A 9,023-nucleotide genomic window follows, 5' to 3' on the forward strand; every position below is an offset into this window, starting at 1 on the left:
CTTCTGAAGTGTGTGTGTGTGTGTGTGTGTGTGTGTGTGTGTGTGTATACTAGTTATGAGGTTAGTGATAAGCAATGGTATTGACATGTTTTGGAAACAAGAGAAAGCCCATACTGACGTCTAAAAGTAGCAAAAAAAAGTTTGTATGTGTACATTTTTTACAGTTTTGGCATACCAAAAAGACATTTCAAGAATATTTCCCCGTAAAAATCTTAGGATAATAAGGTTGTGTAGTTTATGTGTGTACAGACAATTTAGCATTTTTGGATTTACATCACAAAATGCTACATTAACCTTTGTTGTCATGGGAATGTCAGTACAATGGTACTACAGCTGATAACATTACTCTTCGGTCCTGCTCATAACTGACGGAAGAATGACGGCATCACCCACCTTATTGATAACACAGCTGCATAAAGCTAATTTTGATTTTAGAACCAATAATTCTGTGTCAACCTTCTGGTTGGAAAACATGGCCTTGGAGGAGGAGGATAGAGCAACATCTATTGTTGTGTCTCCTGAAAGCATTTCAATCTGCTCTTCAGGCTGTCATGTTAATAAAGATGTTCTTTTAAAGGAGACATGATTGTTTTTGGGAACACAGAAGGTAAAAGTAGGTTTCGTTAATTACTGATACTTGTGTGCAGAATAACTAAAATACTAATTAATGTTAGAATAAAAAAAGACACTGCAGTTAAAAAGAAGCTTAACATATACAATAAACTCATTCAGTAATTAAATCAGATTTAGGAACATCTGCTTTTATCTTTTTACTTTACAGCAAAACTCATAACGAAGTACTGAAACACATTTAGCATGAATGTTAGTAACTTCCATTTCATCTCTCCATGTCCCTGCAAGGTGATCCTTTTAAAACTACACAGTAAAATTCTGGATACTTTAAGCTTCCTCTGCTGTCAGCTTTTCGTAGCTACTTATTAGCATATGAATCCTGGCTCACACACCTTTACAAAAAAAATTATTTCTTCAACATCATGTGCTAACTTTGATTTTCAGTTTGTAATATTTCTCTAAAAATCCCAAAGTACACGAGTGGATTTAAGACTTTAACCACAAGGCTCAGTCATTTATGTGTGTGTTGTACAACAGTTGTGATGATCAAGAAAACATGTCTCTGTGAGTGTAAATACACACTTGGTGCCAAGCTTGATGATTTAGCCTCCCATCCAGATCACTGTGATGGACATCCAACATGTTTGTGTGGTTTTGGTGAAAGATTACGGTGGCTGGGAAGTGCAAAACAAATTTACATCTTGTAAAACACTTTTACATTTTCACAATACAAATTTACATCTTGTAAAACACTTTTACATTTTTGCGATACAAATTTACATTTATGCGAAACACTCTTACAAGTTTACCAAAACACGTTTACAAAGTTTTGCCCCGGAAATGATATTGTGGTGGGGTGAGAGAAGATCATGTAAACAGGAAGCAAATTGGTAGAAGAATCGACGCAGAGATGTTTTGTCCGTTTTGTGGAGTTTACTTTCAAGTATTAGGGCAATTTTGTGGCGATTGTGGTCACAGCTTGGGTTTTCTCGCAGATGTCGAGGGAGAAGAGGTTATTCTAATGGACTGTCTTGTTAAATATTTTAATGAAGGCCACACATACGGTGTGATTGTTGACATGATGGAAAGGCTGCACAATGTCCGCTTGTCTTTGCGGACCGTGAAACTTAAATTAAATGAAGCCGGATTCTATCGTAGAAAAAATTATTCATCTTCATTCCAGATAAGAAATGCGATCAGATTGGAACTTCGTGGACCTGGACAACTGTTTGGCTACAGGACAATGACCCAGGTGCTTAAGCAGAAGTATAAACTTCGTGTGAGGAAAGACGAGGTCATGACTCTTCTGCGGGAGCTTAACCCTCGAGGTTGTGAGACGAGGGCTAGAAGAAGATTTGTTAGACGAACATATCACTCTTTGGGACCGAACTACATGTGGCATGCGGACGGCTATGATAAACTGAAGCCGTTTGGTCTTGCCATTTCAGGCTGCATTGATGGTTTTTCCAGGAAAGTGTTATGGCTCCACTGTGGACCCTCAAATAACAACCCGGCAGTCATCGCTCACAATTCCCTCGAATGTGTGCAAAAACTTGGTGTTGTTCCTATGAGACTACGGACTGATTGCGGCACAGAGAACGGCATCCTTGCCGCAATTCAGAGTACCCTGCGCGATTCTCACGGAGACTACTTCTCTGGAGCCTCCAGCCACATGTATGGTACATCAACTTCAAATCAGCGTATCGAGTCCTGGTGGTCCACGTTCAGAAAGTCCAGGTAAATCTGCTTTGTCGGGTTCACCAAAACATGACGATGGTTGTTATTTTATGTCTCTATAATCTATATCACATTGGACTAGTAGATTTCTTTCGTTGTTTGTATATTTGTGTTGTATTATTTGTGTTGACATTACATTTGTGTGGAAGTATTTAATTTGTTTGATAAACAAGCCCTCACAATTCTATCTACACACTCCTTTAGGTCTCAGTTCTGGATGGACCTGTTTGCAGATCTCAGAGACATGGGACATTTTAATGGAAGCCATCAGCACCAGTGTCTTCTGAGATATTCTGACGTTGTTCAAAGAGACTTGAATGAGTGTGTGAGACTGTGGAACAGCCACAGTATTCGTCCCTCCAGAACAGCATCATGCCCAGGTGGAGTGCCCAATGAACTCTACTACTTGCCTCACAGGTAAGAGGATTTGTTGGACTGCAACAAAATACAATAACTATCCACACAACGTAAACATGTTTAGAATTCAGAGGCTGAATACCTCTGTATTTGCACATTTTTCATCATCCAACACTTCTAAGACCATATTTCCTCATTGTAATTGCATACCCATTGTGGTTTTCACTTCCCAGGCTGTTAATACCTTGTTTTTTCCTCATTAATTTTAGCTTATATAGGGGACTAGTAACTTACTATTTCACTGCTTAGTGCAACCATGATTTACTTTGCAGTTGACATACTTATTGAATCTTGATGTAATCCTCTAGGTTTGGCTCACGAGACTGTGGGTTTCCAGTTGAACAGACTGAATTGGAGGCCTTTCCCGAGTCACAGATCACAGTGCCTTCTTGTGGAGACCAAACCATGCAGGAGTACTTGGACATGGTCATGGAGCACAACCAGCTACAGAAGCCAAAGAACTGGGAGAGTGCATCAGACATTTACTTGAGACTGACAGAAATTGCCCAACTGTAAATTGTAATTTTTTTTCCATCTAAGATTTCTATAAAATAACTTTCAGATGACTAAAACATTTTATTAATAGTCAAATGAGCAAGGCAATAAAGAACAAACTTTCATCATTTTACCATCTTGGGTTTTATTTTTATTTCAAAACTTGAATTATTCCATTTGTGAATATTCAGAAACAAGTATTATCTTGATAAAGTAACAGTTTGGGCTGTAACCATTAAAAACATTAAAATTTCAGGTCTCAGACACCATAAACAGTTTATTGAAACACACTTGGCCAAATGAAAAACTCAAGCCAAACTTGGCCTTGAAATGGCCCACGACGTGAACACCAGTGAAGAACTTTTTTTTTTTCCCCCCTCATACCATCTTATACATACATACCATTTCAGGTTTAACATTTTCCTTTCCACACTAGAATGTAGTATACCAATGTTTCATTATAAAAATAAAATGCAACTATGGATGTTACATAAGTTTAACTACCATACTCAAAATTGCAGAACCTCTCAGCTTTCTTTCAAAAGCAGCCAAATCCTGGAGAGTTTTGAATCCCAAAGTCCATTTGGGACTTGAACACATCATAAGTGCTACATAAAGGCAGCTTAATTGTGTTTGCGCAAGTATTTGCCATTGGAAATGGAGAATTATCCAGGAACTTCATTCTTGGTGGTGGATCCAATCCAGATGGTGGAAGAGAAGTCAGGCCTGTTGCAAACATCAGGATGCCTTCAACAGTCAAAGCGGCTTTGTGTTCTGTAAATATAAAAGATACGGATAAACAAGTGAATAACACTGGTTCCATCTTCCTCAAGCTGTAAGAAAGCAGTAAGATGTTCCATAATCCATATTTGACCAACTAGGGAATATCTGTCTATTCTGGGACCTCGTCCACTTTGAAGACAATACAGTTTTGGGTCAAACTATTTAAAAAAAACTGAATGTGAGAAGAGCTCCGATATGACAAACTGTTCACACAGAAACACTTAGGCAAATGAAAATGACCCCGTTTGACCTTGAAATGATACCTGTAATGTGTACAGCAGTCTATATGACTTGGTTATTATTTGATTCCAAACCAAATGGAAATAAAGGAACTTCTGGCAGAGATGGAAGTGACTCACACACAGACTACACAAATGTGGCCTCAGGGGTCCTCCTAGTCACGGTTTTAAGCATTATATGTTTTAGGCTGCTATAAGCAGATTTTGAATTATTGTGCTTTGCTTTGGGGTAGGGGAAACTTAATTTTTCCTTGTCTTAGGTTGTGGTTTCAAGTACATATTCGTACATACAACCATGAGTAGCTTACCACCTTCCATACAAAATTATTTAGGGGAAAACACTGTAGTTCTCTGATGATTAATCAAGCAAGTCTGAAGTCAACATTTGTCACACAAGTCTGACTCGAGTGGAGTCATAACTAAAGGTATTTTGGCTTTTTCCAAGCTACATTACAAACAAGATATGTTTACTCAAATAGACTAAGTATTGTTGTGCACATCACTAAAACGAAGAAAAAATGCTTCTGACAGAAAGTGGTCAGAAAGCAAAATACATCTCAGTTTGATGCAAATCCATAGTCCATACCACTGAAAGCTCTTATAATGGGGTATTTGCAGATAAAAATGGGATCACTGAGCAATCAGAGATTTACCAACAAAATATTATGCAGATAATGGTGTTATATGTGATTGGTGAATATATGGATAAATTGTCCTCAGAAGTGATCAAAGGGAATCACACACCTTCGCAGTCTAGGAGGTAATCTGCCCAGAAGCTTAAAGTCAGACTCTCCTGGTGCCTCCTATTACTCCCTAGAGGACTCAGATCAGGTGTGAAAAGTCTCTCGAGTTCCACAGCGGTGAGTGGGTTGTGTTGGAAGCACAGGACAGGAGCCAGCAAAGTTGGGTGTTGCTGTAATGCAGTCAAAACCTTTAGAGTTGAGAGCCCCTCTTTGAATCTGGAGTGTGGAGATCAAACACATTTGTCACATGCTTAGTAATGCCATATTAGTTTCTAAGCAAAAGAAAAAACAAGCAAAAAAAAAAAAAAAAAAAAGAAACACACATTGTAAGGTAGAAGGAGAGGGAAAGTTAAAGTCCAGTCATTTCAACACAGCTTGCATTGCACATGAAAAGATCTTAACATGTTTATTAACAGAAATATAAAAAATAATGTCCAAATAATATGTTGTGCATGCTACTGCAAGCTAATGAGAATGAGTGCCAGGATAATAAATACATTTCTTACATGTATGTACATAGAAAACTGATCATTTAAACTAATTCATTTTTATGTTACCTGTCAATAACGGAGGAGTTGCGATAAACAATATACCATGAAAGGTAGTCAGACACAATTTCTGTCTTTTCCATGATAGTCGTCACGTGTCTCAGACAACCTGCTGTCTGTAACATGGTACTGTGTCTCATGGTACATTCTCGCAGGGCATCCAGCGTAGCAGCATTTTGAATCTGAGAAATATTACAAAGATTCAAAACCCCTTCTGAATAACCGCATGCAAATACTTGCAAACAAATGCAATAAATGTAAAAAATTGTGAAATGGTTTAGGGTAAACTGGACCTTAAAGGAGACTGGAATTTAGAAAAGTCAAATTTAATGAAGAAAAAAAAAAAAAAAAAAATTAAAGGAAGTCTGTAACAAAACTAGAAAATATCCATTGGCTAAATACAGGCAAACTTACACACAACCAAAACAGACAAGACAATGACATATATACTTCAAGGTCACAAATAGTTATTTTCATAAGACTCCAAAAACTGTACCTAAATCCAGCTGTATCGCACAAAAGATTCACTATTCTCACCTCATGCAAAGCTTTCCCTACTTCTGTATCTGTCACTAAATCAATTGTTCCCTTGAATGACTCCTGGCCCACAAGATGGTTAACAAGATCTTCAGAAAGGAAATGGGGCCCTGGACCTCCATGCACAAGTGATACAGCAATCATTTTTCCAGCCAGGTAGTATTCATCCTCCTTCACAGCTGTGGATTAATAGCGAGGTGACAAAACAAAAACCACTGACAAGCAAAAGGATGAGGCATGATAATCATTAATATTGTGACAGACATGCTCATGACTCAAGTAGCGGTAGTATAGCCCACGGCTGTTAAGCTGTCACAAGAAGACGTGGCAGTAATAGGCCACATCTAAAATTCTTAGGAGAGTGTGTATGCCCCACCCCAATAAAATATAACTACTATTAATATAGTATTATTGATAATTGTCACATGGTACCAAAACTCTGGAAAACTACCAGCAAATGTAAATGCAGTCTGATTTATGTGGTCACTGATATCTGGAAACTAGTAGAGACCATATCAAGACCTGTCGCGTACCTTTTGCATTGTAAACCAAGAAGCGATGACCATCTGGTCCATCAAATATGGGCCGGTCTTTCAGGCATTTCATCAGTAGTGATAGAAACTCTCTTCTTGGCCCCCCTGTGTCCAAGCCCTCTTCTAAAATTCCAGCATCATCACTGAATTTCACCAGCATGTCAGAAGCTTCAGAATAAGTTGAACGTCTGAACCCTCTGACTGCACCATCCCAAATATTACATCGTGAGATGTTAAACCTGCTAACTTGTGTATGGTCAATAACACTTGCAAGATTGGCGATAACATCGGGCAGCAGAAGGTCAGTCTCTTCACTACAATGACATTAAGTTATAATTAGTGGTTAATTCACAAAAAGCACAGTTTGTTGTACAAAATTAGTTATTATGACATTATGAAAAGCAGAGAAATAAACTTGCATTGTTGCATGCTGAATGTCATTCTCATTTCCTGTAACAAGCTCCCCCTCCTCCTCTTCCTCAACATATGGAGCATACAGTTCTGTGTATTGACTGTTGGGAAATTCACACTCCAAATAGATTAACCATTCTGAAGAATTACAGGAAATGTTTAATTTTAATCAAAATATTTTCAAATGCATGCTCAGCTAATGAGATTCAACCTCATCATTTTTTACTCACCGGTAACAGGAACTGGGAGCATCTTGTGCAGAGAAAACCTGATCTTCAGAGTCAGATATTATTATCTGAAAAAGACATTAAAAATGCCTCAAACAGACTGAACATACTCAACCAAAGAAATTAGCATGTGATATTTCACTGCACCACAGGTGGTGCAGTGAAATACACTGTATAATGCTTCTGTAGAATCACAATAAAGTTAGTATTTTTTTTTCCAATGCATAGATTAATTATTTTAAGAGATGGATTAGCCTTGCCATTATCAAATCTTTTTAACAGTAAACAGAAGAAGCCACCCACTGCAGTTAGTTAAATAAAAAAAGCTGGCAGTTAGTTAAATAAAAAAAGCTGAACAAAAACACAAGTTAGTAGGCATTGAGTACATTTCAACTTGCAATAATGTATAAATACCTCTCCATCCTGGACTGCGGATGAATGTCTCTGTTCATTTCTGAAACAGGATCCAATTCATAAAATTACTAACCCTATTCAGTGTGATTAACCAAGCAGTCTACTTAAATCCAGAAGAAACTGATTCTTAATATCATATTTCCTCTTCTACTTCACATGTATGAATGTGTTCAAATCATAATTTGATTAATATCCTTATGCAAAACTTTTTCCCCCCACCTCACTTGTTGAGGTTCAGACCTGGGTGTGCTTTGGCTTGGTGGTTGATAGGGCTAAGAGGGAAAGCATACAGTTATGTTTTTTTAGGGGAGAAATGTTTATTTTAACAAAGTCTAATAACATTACTTAAAATAAGAGTAGCTATTGGCTGGAATTCATTCTTTTAGTTGCTGTCTACATTTTGACGGTTTTCTAACTCTTTTCATTGAGTTAAACTGTTGGTCGAGCCAAAGAAAATGTTCAACATTTAAAAACACTGAAATTAACTGTATTTAACAGTTGAAAATCAAATTACCAGAGTGTCAGCCAGGTTGAATTCAGCAGTGCTCCTTGATGTTATGATGATTTCTGAATCTGAGTTGTCAACATCATTATTCTCTGGTAATATTAAAAAAAAAAAAAAAAAAAAATTAACAAAACATTGTCTATAATACAATACTATACAAAACAATCCTAGCTTATGAGCTTTTCAAACCTGATTCAAAGTGTGACTTTTGACAAATGAAGAGGGTTATTCTGGAATAAGCCTTTCCAATTTCTTTTTTGTACTCCCCCAATTTGAAAGGTGTGTCAGACCCCGGCACATTTAAAACTTCTGAACAATCCGGGTACAGGAGCACAAATGGTCCAGCCGCCATATCTTTATTGAATGCCCTCATTTTCTGGACAGCATCTTTTAAAAGATCTGGTGCAGATATTTCCGGATCAGTGAACAAAGGCAATGTTCTCCCTCTAGCAGGTTTTAAACCCATCCCATGCTGAAGTGGCACCATCAACCCGATATTTATCTGGAAACATAAGAATACAATGCATTACACAAGCTCAAATACAGTGCTGCACATGTCTAAAAGACAAAGAAACAGATACTGCACACACAAGCTTGAAAGAGAACAAAACATACTTGTACACGTTTGGTTGCCTGTTTAAATCTTTTTTGGCCAGCATGAAATGACTGGCGCTCTTTTGACTTGGCACTTCGAAATTCCATGAACTTGTCAAAAGATGGGCATGGCTCTTGTTCTGGAATGATTCAGTTTCAATGTTAGTATCCAACTGCTAGGTGCAAGCAGCTCAAGCATTTGTTTGTATGAAGTACAAACATTTTGCAACATGACCAGGGTAGGAAATTCACTTTTGCTTCCACTAA

At 37.6% G+C, this 9,023-nt stretch overlaps 2 long non-coding RNA genes across 2 annotated transcripts; both read right to left on the bottom strand.

Annotated features, from left to right (window-relative positions):
• Positions 1–3,908: 3,908 nt before the first annotated feature.
• Positions 3,909–5,645, bottom strand: LOC306764204. The gene is made up of 3 exons (XR_013771539.1): positions 5,545–5,645; positions 4,989–5,203; positions 3,909–3,996 (listed from the first exon to the last, which is right to left on the bottom strand). It is a non-coding gene; the product is annotated as an uncharacterized lncRNA (long non-coding RNA).
• A 1,562-nt stretch (positions 5,646–7,207) lies between these two features.
• Positions 7,208–8,810, bottom strand: LOC306764203. The gene is made up of 5 exons (XR_013771538.1): positions 8,778–8,810; positions 8,352–8,664; positions 8,172–8,254; positions 7,658–7,697; positions 7,208–7,311 (listed from the first exon to the last, which is right to left on the bottom strand). It is a non-coding gene; the product is annotated as an uncharacterized lncRNA (long non-coding RNA).
• Between the last annotated feature and the right edge of the window lie 213 nt (positions 8,811–9,023).

The sequence above is a fragment of the Telmatherina bonti genome (assembly GCF_933228915.1).
Source record: "Telmatherina bonti genome assembly, chromosome: 13".
Taxonomy (NCBI): Eukaryota; Metazoa; Chordata; class Actinopteri; order Atheriniformes; family Telmatherinidae; genus Telmatherina; species Telmatherina bonti.